General features: G+C 43.8%; 1 long non-coding RNA gene across 1 annotated transcript; it reads left to right on the top strand.

The window, feature by feature from the left end:
• The first annotated feature begins 996 nt into the window (after positions 1-996).
• Positions 997-5,003, top strand: LOC110198092 (uncharacterized). The gene is made up of 3 exons (XR_002321650.1): positions 997-1,071; positions 2,871-3,042; positions 4,200-5,003. It is a non-coding gene; the product is annotated as an uncharacterized LOC110198092 (long non-coding RNA).
• The last annotated feature ends 7,549 nt before the right edge of the window (positions 5,004-12,552 follow it).

Below are 12,552 nucleotides of genomic sequence, written 5' to 3' on the forward strand. Positions count from 1 at the left end.
GGACAGAGCCCTGGGCCTAGAGTCAGAAAAACCTAAATACAAATCTAAAATCCAGCTTATTAGCTACTGAACCTCAGGCAAATCACTTCACCTCTATTTACCTCAACAGTTAAAAAAAATTGGGATAATAATAAGACCTACCTCCCAGGATTGTTGTGGTGGTCAAATGAGATAATATCTGTAAAGTACTCAAAGGAGTGCCTGGGATATAGTAGGTGCTTAAAAAATCCCCTTTCCTTCCTTTCACTATGCCACATTTCTCCCCTGTAAAATGAGGGAGGTATCATGGTACAGTAGGTAGAGTACTGGATTTGAAGCCAGACAAGCCAGGGTCCACTTACTAGCTGTGACCTTGGGTCCTCAGCTGCCCCATTTGTGAAATGAGCCATCTGAGCTATATGCCAACTGAGGTCCCCTCTCTGAGTCTACAATCCTATCCTCCCATGGCTTAGCCAGAGTCATTCATTTACTAAGTCAAAGCTTTGTCTTTTAACTCCAGATCCAATGCCCAGTCCAATGGTCCCAGGGCTTATTCCTTGATGGCAGGGTCACATTGACAGAGATGAAGCTTTGCCTGCCTGGTGAGCAGGTTGTTTCTGCCTCCCTCCTCCTCTCTTTCCTGCCTTGCACATGCCCTCACGGTGGCTGACTGGGCCTGGCACATGCTAGGGCATAGGAATGCCATTGATCGGAAGACACCCAGCTGGAATGTCATTCCTTTCCCAGGTGCAGGCGCCCCACACCCTCAGGCCGCCGCCACCACCACCACCACCACCACCACTCCACACTCCACCAGTTGGTTCAAGCAGAAAGTGACTCCCCCCAGGGCATTAGGGCTCAGTGTACCATAGCTAAGTGGCTGCCTGTTTCATTGTCTCCCCTTTCCCCAGCCATTGGCTGCCAAGTGTGGGAACTACCGATGACCGTGGGACTCACAGAGCCCCTGGGCCAGTTCTGGTCTATAAATAGGAGCTTCCTTCTGCACTGGACCCACAGCCTGGCTAGGGGGAGGAGGAGAGAGCCCACCTCCAGAGGCCTTCTATGAGATGCACCAGCTTCTGGCTCATCTAAGTAAGTAGAAGCCAAAGCAGGGATGGGGGGGGGGTAGGATCTGAAAACCTCCTGACACAAAGGACGCTTTTAGGCCTAGTCCATGGTCATTCCAGCCCTCATTCAAACAAAGACTCACCCCCTTGCCCTCCAACAACTGTCAAAAGGTGGCAGCACCAGAATCTGTCCTGGGAACAGAGGAAATGGGGTGACCTTGGAGCAACCACCCCTTCTTTTCTTGAAAAGGCTTAACTTGCCATCAGTCTAGTGGGAAGAAGTGGATAGGGTTGAAAACCTTACTATCTAGGTAATATTGTACAAATCATTTGCCCTCTCTGGATCTCATTTTTTTCACCTATAAAACTGAGGGTGGGGGGTATTAAAATGTGTTGGAATAGGTGATTTCTAAAATCGCTTCCCTCTCTGCAACAGTGGAAAGGATACTGATTTTGGAGCCATGAAGCTATAAGCATAAATTTATTTTTTTGGTGAGGGGGGAAGGCAATCAGAGTTAAGTGACTTACCCAGGGTCACACAGCTGGTGCCTAAGGCCAGATGTGAACTCAGATCCTCCTGACTCCAAGGGCTGATGCTCTATGCACTGTACCACATACATTCCAAGTCAGAAAGGCCTTTAGGAACTATCCTCTCCATTTAGAGGTAGCTAAGTAGGGCAAGAGATAGAGATTGAAGTTAAGAAGACCCGAGTTCAAATCTTGTTTAAGACTAGCTGTATGAGGGGCAGCTAGGTGGCCTAGTGAGTAGAGCTCTGGGCTTGGAGTCAGGAGGACCTGAGTTCAAATCCAGCCTGAGACTCTGTGTGTGACCCTGGGCAAGTCACATAACCCCAATTGCCTCACACACACACACACACACACACACACACACACAAAGACTAGCTATATGACCCTGGGTAAGTCACTTAACCTGTGTGTCTCAGTTTCCTCATCTGTGATCATAAGAGCACCTCCCCTTCCCACTAAGATTGTGAGGATTAAATAATATTTGTGAAGTATTCTGTGAACTTTAAGGTGCTATCAAGTGCTAGTTATTAATATTATTACTTAAGTGTGGAGATGAGAAATGACTTGTCCAAGTCCCATAGGTACTAAGTGGCAGAGCCATTAAAATTCCAATCCTCTAACTCCACATCCGGCCTTCTTTCCCCTATACCACCATATCTCTAAGTCAAAGGCCCCAGGTTCAGATTATGCCTCTGTGACTCACTATCTATGTGATCATGGTCAGGGCCCTTCCTCTGTCTGAACAGCTGCTTCTTCATCTGGAAAAATGACTCAGTGGCATCTCAGGTCCCTAAATTTAGACTAGGAAGAGACCTTAAAAGTGCAACCACTTTATTTTGCAAATGAGGAAAGTGAGGCACTCAACCTTGGAGAAATTATGATTTGACGAGATGCTGTGAAATCTGTATGGTATGGGGGGTTATCAGCCTATCATTGAGACACATGAGGTGTCACACCAGAAGACTGATCACCTGATAAAACTGCTACAGAAATTAAATTAAAGCAAAACCTGAATAATATTAATCAGGATAATTAAAATGGCAAGGATTTTACTGAAGGGGCAGCAGCTTCTCTGAAATGAACAGCAGAATTTTATGCTTTCTGGTTCTTCTGTTCTCTCCTTCTCCATGATCTCTAGAAATTGAGCCCTTTGGGGTAATGGTGGATACCAACAGGAACCCAAAACCCCATGGGTCTCTCCTGAAGGAAAGAGGCTGGTCACCTCCATTTTTCCAGGTGGGAATAAACCCACCTGGGACACCTGGGCTGCATTCACACTCTCTTCTTTTCTTATAGCTAATGAAGCTCTGGGCTAAGAAGCCCCAGGACCATGTTAGTGGCAACATCCGGGAGTACTTGGGGATGGAACGCCAGAATGGCCAGGCTGACTTCAGGCTGGTATGAGCCCACATCCTGGGGGTGCCTCCCATCCACCTGGAGCACAGGCTTAATCATCTGCAGGAACAAGGTGAGTCACGTCCAAGGGCCTTCTCCATGTGTTCAGGTCTCACCTCTGACACTCACTAGCTTTCAAGTACTTCTCAAGCTCCCTGCCCGGAAAACCTGAGGTCAAGGAGCATATTCCTTACCCAAGGTCATACCAGTAAAGGGTTGTTGTCTGAACACGCTGGAGCTTTGGAAACCCCGAAGCTCTTAAAAAAAAAAAAGCATGAGCTGTCATCACTGAGAGACAGTGCAGCCAAATGGTAGGAGTTCTGCCCTTGTTAAAGGAATTGGGTCTAAGCCTGCCTCAATCATTTACTTACTGTGTGACCTTGGGTAAGCCACTTAATATCTTTGGGCCTCAGTTTCCTCATCTGTAAAATGAGGAGGTTGTACCCTTAGCATCTCCCCAACTCCAAGGCTATAATCCTAATATCAGTTCCCTGGGTAAGGCACTGATGAGCACCATGGTGTAGAAATTACAGGGCCAGTCATGGAGACCTGGGTTCAAATCCAGCCTCTGGCTTGTATTAGCCATATGACTTATGGCAAATAAACTTTCTGTTGTGCTAAGCATAGAAGGAAGGAAGGAAGGAAGGAAGGAAGGAAGGAAGGAAGGAAGGAAGGAAGGAAGGGAGGGAGGGAGGAGGGAGGGAGGGAGGGAGGGAGGGAAGGAAGGAAGGAAGGAAGGAAGGAAGGAAGGAAGGAAGGAAGGAAGGAAGGAAGGAAGGAAGGAAGGAAGGAATAACAAAGGAAAGAAAGGAAGTAGGGAGGGAATAACAAAGGGAGGGAGGGAGGGAAGGGAGGGAGAATTAGGCAGCATATTGAAATAGTGGAATGAGTGTCTTACTTGTAATCACAAACACCTGAGTTCAAATCCCCCCCCCACACACATACCCCTTTATACCTATAGACTATGTGATCAGGCACAAGTCACCTGCCTCTTGGTACTTTTAGACACCTCTCCAAAACTTTATGCTACATAACCAAGTGAATTTCTACATTGGTGGAAGGAGGTTCCATACTAGAAACTCCCTACATTGTAATTTCAAGTATGGATCTGGCAAAAAAAAAAAAAGTAGGAGGGTGTGTATGTGGCTGAGAGGAATTGTTATAGTATCCAAAGCTGAGTGTCTGACAAACCTTTACACTGATTCCCTTTTCTTCCTCTTTTCTCTCCAGAATTCCTGGATAAGACTCCTCAGGGAGCCAAATCCCTGCAGGCTCCCTCACAGCGGTCTTGCATTTCCTCTCCTGGATGAAATCCAGCTTTGAGAGCTCAAAGACAGCTCTCTGGGGGCTGCCCCCAGAGTCAGGGGCAGTGTGGCAGCCATGTTACCCATGGGCATCAACCATTCCCCACTACCCCACTGAAGAATGGACCAGCACACACCCACACACCCTGATCGTCTTCCCAAGGGACTTTGCCGACTAGAGGGGCTGTTGATTTCACAAATCCTCTTTAAGTAGGAAATACGTATTTCCATGAGAGTTTTATTTCTGTCAGTGGGTAGAAATGGAATTCTTTCCTTTAATTATCTTCACAGTGAAGATGACCTCTGAAATTTACAAGGGTTCTAAGTAAGACTCTGAGAGAACACATTTCAGACAAGCTATTGCCTTTCTTTGGAAAGGGAAGCTGGGGCTGTGTTTAGGATTAGGGGAGTGGGAATGGGGAGAATTCTTTCATTCTGGGAATGAGTGGTTTAATTTCAGAAGCCTCCAGGGCTTTGTATTTTCTATACTGTTCTAGTATAGGTTATGGTTTAAGCTGTTGCTATGATAACAAGAAACTGTTGTAGCAGAAATTATCTGAAGTGTTTCCTCCCAATGGGTAGAAGAAAGTGGTGCCTTTTATAAAGGAATGAATCCTTCTGGTGTGTCTCTGCTATGAAGGGACATATGGGTAGTGCTGGCTTTCCTGATACTTGAGGAAAAGGCAAAGATGTTTTAAGAAAGTGTCCTTATGAGGTCATCCCTTGGAATGCTGAGAGGGACTTGGTTAATAACAATAAAAATTGATTAACTGTTTCTGTGCCTTATGTGATCACTAAGGTATTATCTACACAGAGTTAACAGTACAAAGAATACTGAGTTTGGAGTTAGAGATCTGAGTTTGAATTCTTGTTCTTTTACTCACTCTGTGACCTTGGACCTGTCACTTAACTGAATTTCTGTTTCCTTCTCTTTAAAATGAGGGGCTGGACTAGATAATTTGTGGACACTCATAGGCTCTGCTTTGGGATCAGAGCTGGGAGGCACCTCAAAGGTCATCTGATTGAACTCTTTGGTTTTACAAAGGAGGAAACTGGTCTGAGTGGGTCATCCCTGATCCTGGGAAGTCTGAAACTGGCAGATTGGATGAGGTCAAGAGTTTTAGGCTGAAGAAGGGCTGAAGCTGATCCCCTCTATCCACTAAGTCCCAAACCAATACAGGGAGCCCCCAGGAGTAGTGAGGCCTTCAGTCTGGCTAAGATAGGGAATTTGTTTTTCAGTCAGGTCTGACTCTTTGTGACCCCATTTGGGGTTTTCTTGGCAAAAGTACTGGAATGATCTGCCATTTCCTTCTCCAGCTCATTTTACAGATGAAGAAACTGAGGTAAACAGAGTTAAGTGATTTGTTCAAGGTCATACAGCTAGTCTGAAGCTAGATTTGAACTCAGAAGATGAGTCTTCCTGACTCAAGGCCTGGCATACTATTCACTGCATCACCTAGCTGCCAAAATAGAGACCAAATCTCTCTCTCTCTCTCTCTCTCTCTCTCTCTCTCTCTCTCTCTCTCTCTCTCTCTCTCTCAAGATAGACCAAGTGTTTAAAAAAAAAAAAAAGAAAATGGGCGACACAGAGACCAAAGTCACTGAGACAGTTAAGTGGCAGAGCTGAGATTCAAACCCAGACCTGCAATTCTAGATCCAGGAGCCTTTCTAGGACACTGCTCCAGTCTATCTCTTTCTAAGGTCTTCTACTTTCTGAGGTCCTATACTTAACCTGGGGAGGGTTTACAACAAGTCTATGTGGTCAAGCTAGAGATTGAACAATTAAGTACTGGCTTCACCCCATCCCCCCCTACTCCCACCCCCCATCCCCCACCCCCCCTCCCCACTCCCCCAACCCCCCCCTCCCCGCCCCCATCTCTATGGCCAATCTGATCATAACCATTCAACACAGAATCACAGAACTGGAGCATTGAAAGAGATCTCAGCAACCATCTAACCCAACCCACACCCAAAAAGAAATCCCTACCATAACATACACAATGAGTGGCCAACCAAGTCTTTGCTTAAAGATCTCCAAGAAGGGGAAACCCAATCCCTTCCCAAGCAGCCCCTTCCGAAAGATTCCAATTCAGTCTTTTCCTTTTCAGCACTAGGAAGGGAGAAGGATTTGGGGAAGTGTCTCGTCTTTCATCTGGTCCACTCCACACTGGGGACTGTGTCCACTTTAAAAACTGGCAGAATGAGGGGCAGCTAGGTGGTGCAGTGGGTAGAGTATTAGCCTTGGAGTCAGGAGGGCCTGAGTTCCAATCGACCTCAGACCAAACACTTGACACTTACTAGCTGTGCGACCCTGGGCAAGTCACTTAACCCCAATTGCCTTTAAAAATATTGGCAAAATGACCTGTGTGTAATGCTCTGGCATTGTAGAACTGATTTTGTTTAAAAGGGAAAAAAAATGCCCAACAGCTCCATATATGCTTTTTATTGGTCTTCAAATTATTCCTGCAAATTGAGAGAGTGTCAGAGATTATAACATCCTCATTTCACTGACTGGCAAACCCAATAGAGTCCCCATATATATTTTCCATGGAACCTCAAATCATCCCTGAAAATTTAGAGCGGGGCAATTTTACCTGTAAGTTCCCCATTTTGCAGATTTGCAGGCTGAGACCCAGATAGCAAGTATAGCTTACTCATGGTCTCTCACGGCCTAATCCAAAGCTCTTTGCATAAGAGCCTAAGTGACTTTCCTCTCATGAGCTGCTATGATTTGCATGGAGAGAGCTATTTGGTCAGCAGCAAAGTTGGGCAGTCAGATCAATCCATGCTTCTAAACGGCTTCCTGCAGGAGATGGTACAGGTGGGGAAACTGAGGCATGCATAGAAGAGAAAATGAGCAGGATACAGAGTGCTTGTGAAGTACTCATTATAAAACAAGGATCACTTAGTCCCTCTCTTTACTGGCTACTTCCCTACTGCCTACACATGTGATCTATTCATCATCCCCAGCTATCATCCCATATCTCTCCTTCCTTTTGTGGCTAAATTCCTTAATAAGGGTGTCTACTCCACATGCTTTCCTCTCACTCTCTTCTTAATTTTCCATAGTCTGGTTTCCAACCTCATCTTTCAAATGAAACAGCTGCCTCCAAAATTCCCAATGATCTCTTAATTGCTGAATCTCAATCCCCATCCTTCTTGCCCTCACTATTACCTTTGCCACTGCCAATCACCTTCTCCTCAATATCTCTCCTCTAGGATTTCAGGACATTGCTCTTTCCTGGCTCTCTCCCTACCTGCCTTACTACTCCTCAGTCTCCTTTGGGTGTCCCCAAAACCTGACCTGGTCCCTCTTCTCTTCTCCTACTATGCTATTTCTCTTGGTGATCTCATCAATTCTCATAGACTCAATGATCATCTATGTAGAGAATTCTCAGATCTATTTATCCAGCCCCAACCCAACTGCCCATTGGATGTCTCAAACTGGATGACACATCAAACTGAGCAAGTCCAAAACTGAATTTATTATCTTTTCCCCAAACTCTTCCCTCTTCCTATCTCCCTTTTAATTCTAGAGGTCAAAACCGTCCTCCCAGTCACCCAGGCTGGCAACCTAGGTATCATCCTCAACTCCTTACTCTATTTCATTTCCTCATATCCAGTATTTATCACAGTGTCTGGCATATAGGCACTTAATAACAATTTATTAATGATGATGATGATATCGGATCTGTTGTCAAGGCCTATCCATTTTATCTTCATCATCTCTCTTGCATATGCCCTTTCTCTTCTCTGACTGCCACCACTCTAGTGTGGGGTCTCATCACTTCACAATTGACTATTGCAGTGGCCTGCTGGGTGGTCTCCCTTCCTTAATTCTCTCACCTCTCCAATCCATCCTGCATTCAACTGTTAGAATGATCTTCCTAAAGTACAGGTATGACCATATCACCCCCTCCCCAAACTAAATAAACTCCAGGGACTCCCCCTTACCTCCAGGATCAAAGCCTCAGCTAAAGTCCCATCTTCTGCCACAAGCCTTTCCTATTCCTCTTGAATCTTAGTACCCTGTCTCTGAGGTGGTAACTGTCTAGATTTTGTTTGGATGTGATTGTTGGCTTCCTGTCTCTCCCTTTGGACTGTGAGCTCCATGAGGGCAAGGACTGTCTTTTGCCTTTCCTTAAATCTCTAGTACTCAGCACGTGGTAGGCAGTTAATAAATGTTTACAGTGTGAAATGGAAATTCATGATTTTAAATTGAATCCTCTTTTTATGTTGTGCTGTATACATGAAAATGTTCTTTTGTGTGTGTGTCTTTTTGTATTTAAGTTCAAAATGAATATTTTTTTTAAAAAAATGCTTATTGACTTGACTCAGAAGCTTTGCTCTACCTCAACTCTAACCAAAACACAGAGACAATAAGGGAAGAATCAGAGAACCCTAGGATGTATGTCAAAGCTGGAAGGAATTTTAGAACACAGCATGTCAGAACAAGGAGGAATTTCAGAGCAGTCTGGACAAGCTTGTTACTTTACTGAGGAAGGTAAGTGACTTGGCTGAGGGCATCCTGTTGGAAAGTAGTAGAGTTGATGAGATAAGAACCCCATTCTGGGTCCGCCCTCCCACCCCATCTTTACATAGGGACCCTATGGTGTGCATGGCACACTCTTCAAAGAAGTTTTCAATATGGTCCACATGACCATGAAAAAGGAAGGAAGGAAGGAAGGAAGGAAGGAAGGAAGGAAGGAAGAAGGAAGGAAGGAAGGAAGGAAAGAAGGAAGGAAGGAATAATGCTTGTATATAACTCAAACCCAGAGAACTCAGAAAATAGAGAAAGGTATGAAGGTGGACATGACATTAATACTTTCCTAAGCCCACTACCAGAAAGAAGTTGTTGTTCAATCATGTCTGACTCTTCATGATTCAATTTGGGGTTTTCCTTGGCAGAAATACTGGAGTGGTTTGCTTTTTCCTTCTCCAGCTCATTTTACAGATGAGAAACTGAGGCAAACAGGGTTATGTGACTTGCCCAGGGTCACACAGCTAATAAGTGTCTGAGGCCGGATTTGAACTCAGGAAAATTAGTCTTTCAGTTCCAAGCCCAGCATTCTATCCACTATGGCACTACCTAGCTGCTCATTTTATTTTATAGAGGTTCAGTATGGCATAGAAGATAGAGGGGCCCTTTCTGAATCAGAAAGACTTGGATTTAGGTCCCAAATCTGACATACGTTGGTTATGTCCAACACTGTAGATAGAGTGCTGGACCTGGAATCAGGAAGATTTTAGTTCAAATCCTGCCTCAGATACTTACTAGCTGTGTGATCCTGGGCAAGACCTTTGATTTCCATCAGCATCAGTTTTCTCATCTGTAAAATGGGGATAGTAACATCATCTACCTTTCAGAGCTGTTGTGAGGATCAAATAAGATAATTTTGGTAAAGTGCTTTGTATACCTTAAAGTCTGGCTATTATTATGTGACCCTCATTAAGTCATTTAATATCCCAGAGTCCCAGGTGAGTTTTTAAGGCTAAAAGTTGCAGAAGAGTCAATGTGAATGTAAGATAATAAAGACAGAAATTATTTCAGGGCCATCTGATACAAAAAGTGAAGCACAGAGAGATTAAGTGACTTGCTAGTCATGCAGCTAGTAAGTGTCTGAGGCAACATTTGGACTCAGGTTCTCTTTTCTTTTCACTGCAGTATGATGATTTCATGCTGCTTCTTACTGATAGTTTCCTCAGCAGAATTTCCTACATCAATGTAATCACTGAATGGCATGTGTGTATATGGACATGCATGTATATGTGTGCCTATGTGTATCTATATGTAGATTGCCTTATGTATCATACATGTGATATAAATTATACATGAACATATGTATTTAGAAACTCTATTGCATATGTATGTATGCACATGAAGATGTGTGTATATAGCTACCAAAATACAGGGATAGCTATATAAAACATAGATATATGTATTATATAATAGATACAAAATACAGATATATGCTCTTTATGTGTGTATGCTTAGATAGAAAGATAGATAGATGGATAGAGAGGATGGATGAATGGATAGATAGAGATGAAAGATAGAGATGGATGGTTGGATAGATAGATAGATGGATGGATGGATGGATAGATGTTATTTTCCTTCATTCTCAAAGAGGATGAATGACATTCAGAGGGCAATATTTTGGCTCACAAGTGAATTAGATGAGTGGGGTAGAGCTACGCAAAGTTATCACCTTCACTCTCTCCACTAGGGTCATCAAAGATAGATAGATGATGTATGGGTGGATAGATAGATATCTTCAGTGTTTGAATGGCTGTCATGTGGAAGGGGGGTTAAATTTGTTCCATATGGCCTCAAAGGATAGTGATATATAAATATGTATGTATACACACATATGTATATATAAAATACATATCTATATCTATCATTTCCACACCTGTGATTTCTTTGTTGTAAAAGAAGAACCTCTTACTAACTCAGACTGACAACTGTCCTATCATTTTTCATCTTAGAAAATTTCCAGAGCCACTGAGAAATTGACTTACCCAGGGTCATAGGACCAATATGTGTCAGAGGGAGGATTTGAACTCAGGTCTTCTTAGCTATACACTTAAACCACTATTGATTCTGCTAAGAATCATTTCTATATATATGTATATATATACTACGTTATATGTGTGTTTATAGTGTATCAATAACATAAACACATATATAAAATAGGCTACTGGAATACTATCTAGTAGAAAATAATGCATTCTATTTAATATATTGTACATGAAAACATTATGATTATTAAATAATTCTCAATAGTTTAACATAACATAGTTATAGGTGTGTTATACGTGATATATATAAGCAAGCACATGCATGCACATGTGAGTGAGTGTGTGTGTGGGGGGGAGCTGTGTACACCAGAACTGCTGTTGCCTGTCTTTTCCAAAGCTTGTCCCGGGCTGGAGAATGGTGGTGGGTTTGTTCTGCCAGCCTACTTTCGGGACAAAGCCTCTGATCTGCCCAGAGTGTAGACGCCATAAGTTCCCACCCTATCTCTCCCCTGGATGACATTCAGGAACCAACAAAAGAAGCGTGCCTTGCGACCGACAGCCTGCATTAGTGACGCGATCTGACAGGGCATTGTCCTCCAGGCCATTTCCCGTCCCGATCGGCCATCTGGAGGACTGTTTTCCCAAAGAGTACTTTGATCGATCAGTATTATCCGAGCTTTTTAAAACTTGGGAACGTTCTGCTCTTTGACACTCAATGAGCTTCTTATGGAAGGATTGTTTGTTGGTTTGGGCTGAGATAAAGCTCCCCAAAAGAAAAAAAAATTAAAATTTATCACCCCGACCCCCACTCCGCGAAAAAAAGAAATCCCGTGCCATTCTTATGCTTCAAGGCTGGAGAGCTTTCTTAAGAGAAGCCATCCCCGAGAGTCTTTCCGAGAACCGTTCAGGGTCAGGCACTCGCTGGTTGGTCCCTTCACAGCTGGCTGAGCTCTCCTCCCCCTGGCCCAATCCCTGGCCATTCTATATCCTCACCTGCGTCTTCCCAAAACGTGCTGTTCGAATTCTCCCTTCTCCCAAAACGCCCCCTTTTAAAAAAAATGTTTTTAAGAGTTATACATGACATTTAAATAGTACTTTAAGGTTTGCAGCCTTCTTTACAAGTGTTATTTCATTTGAGACTTACAACAGCCCTGAAAGATAGGTGCTATTATTATTCCCATTTTACAGATGAGGAGGCTGAGAAAAGTTGAGCAATTGGCCCAGACTCACACAGCTAGTAAGTGTCAGAAACAGGATTCCAACTCTAGTTTTAACCTGACTCCAATGGGAGTCAGGTGGCAAATCGTATGGAGTCAGGAAGACTTGAGCTCCAATCTGACCTCAGATACTTGCTGTGTGACCTTGACCAAGTCACTTAACCCTGTTTGTCTCAGTTTCCTCATCTGTAAAATGAGCTGAAGGAAATGGCAAACCCCTCAGTATCTCTATGAAGAAAACCCCAATGGGGTTACAAAGAAGCAGGCAGACTGAAACAACTACACAACAATGTATCAGCTCTCTATTCACTGCGCAGCCTGCCTATTTGCCCCGGACACTTCTTTTTCTTTTTAGGCAATACAGGTTAAGTGACTTATCCAGGGTTACACAGCTACTAAGTATCTGAAACTGGATATGAGCTCAAGTCCTCTGGACTCCAAGGCCAGTGCTCTAACCATTGTGCAACCTAGCTGCCCCACCCCTGGGCATTTCTTAATCAGTGTTCCCATTTCTTTGGCTTAAGGGGATGCAATATAGAT

The sequence above is a fragment of the Phascolarctos cinereus genome, unplaced genomic scaffold (genome assembly GCF_003287225.1).
Source record: "Phascolarctos cinereus isolate Bilbo 61053 unplaced genomic scaffold, phaCin_HiC Scaffold_726;HRSCAF=1367, whole genome shotgun sequence".
Lineage (NCBI taxonomy): Eukaryota > Metazoa > Chordata > Mammalia > Diprotodontia > Phascolarctidae > Phascolarctos > Phascolarctos cinereus.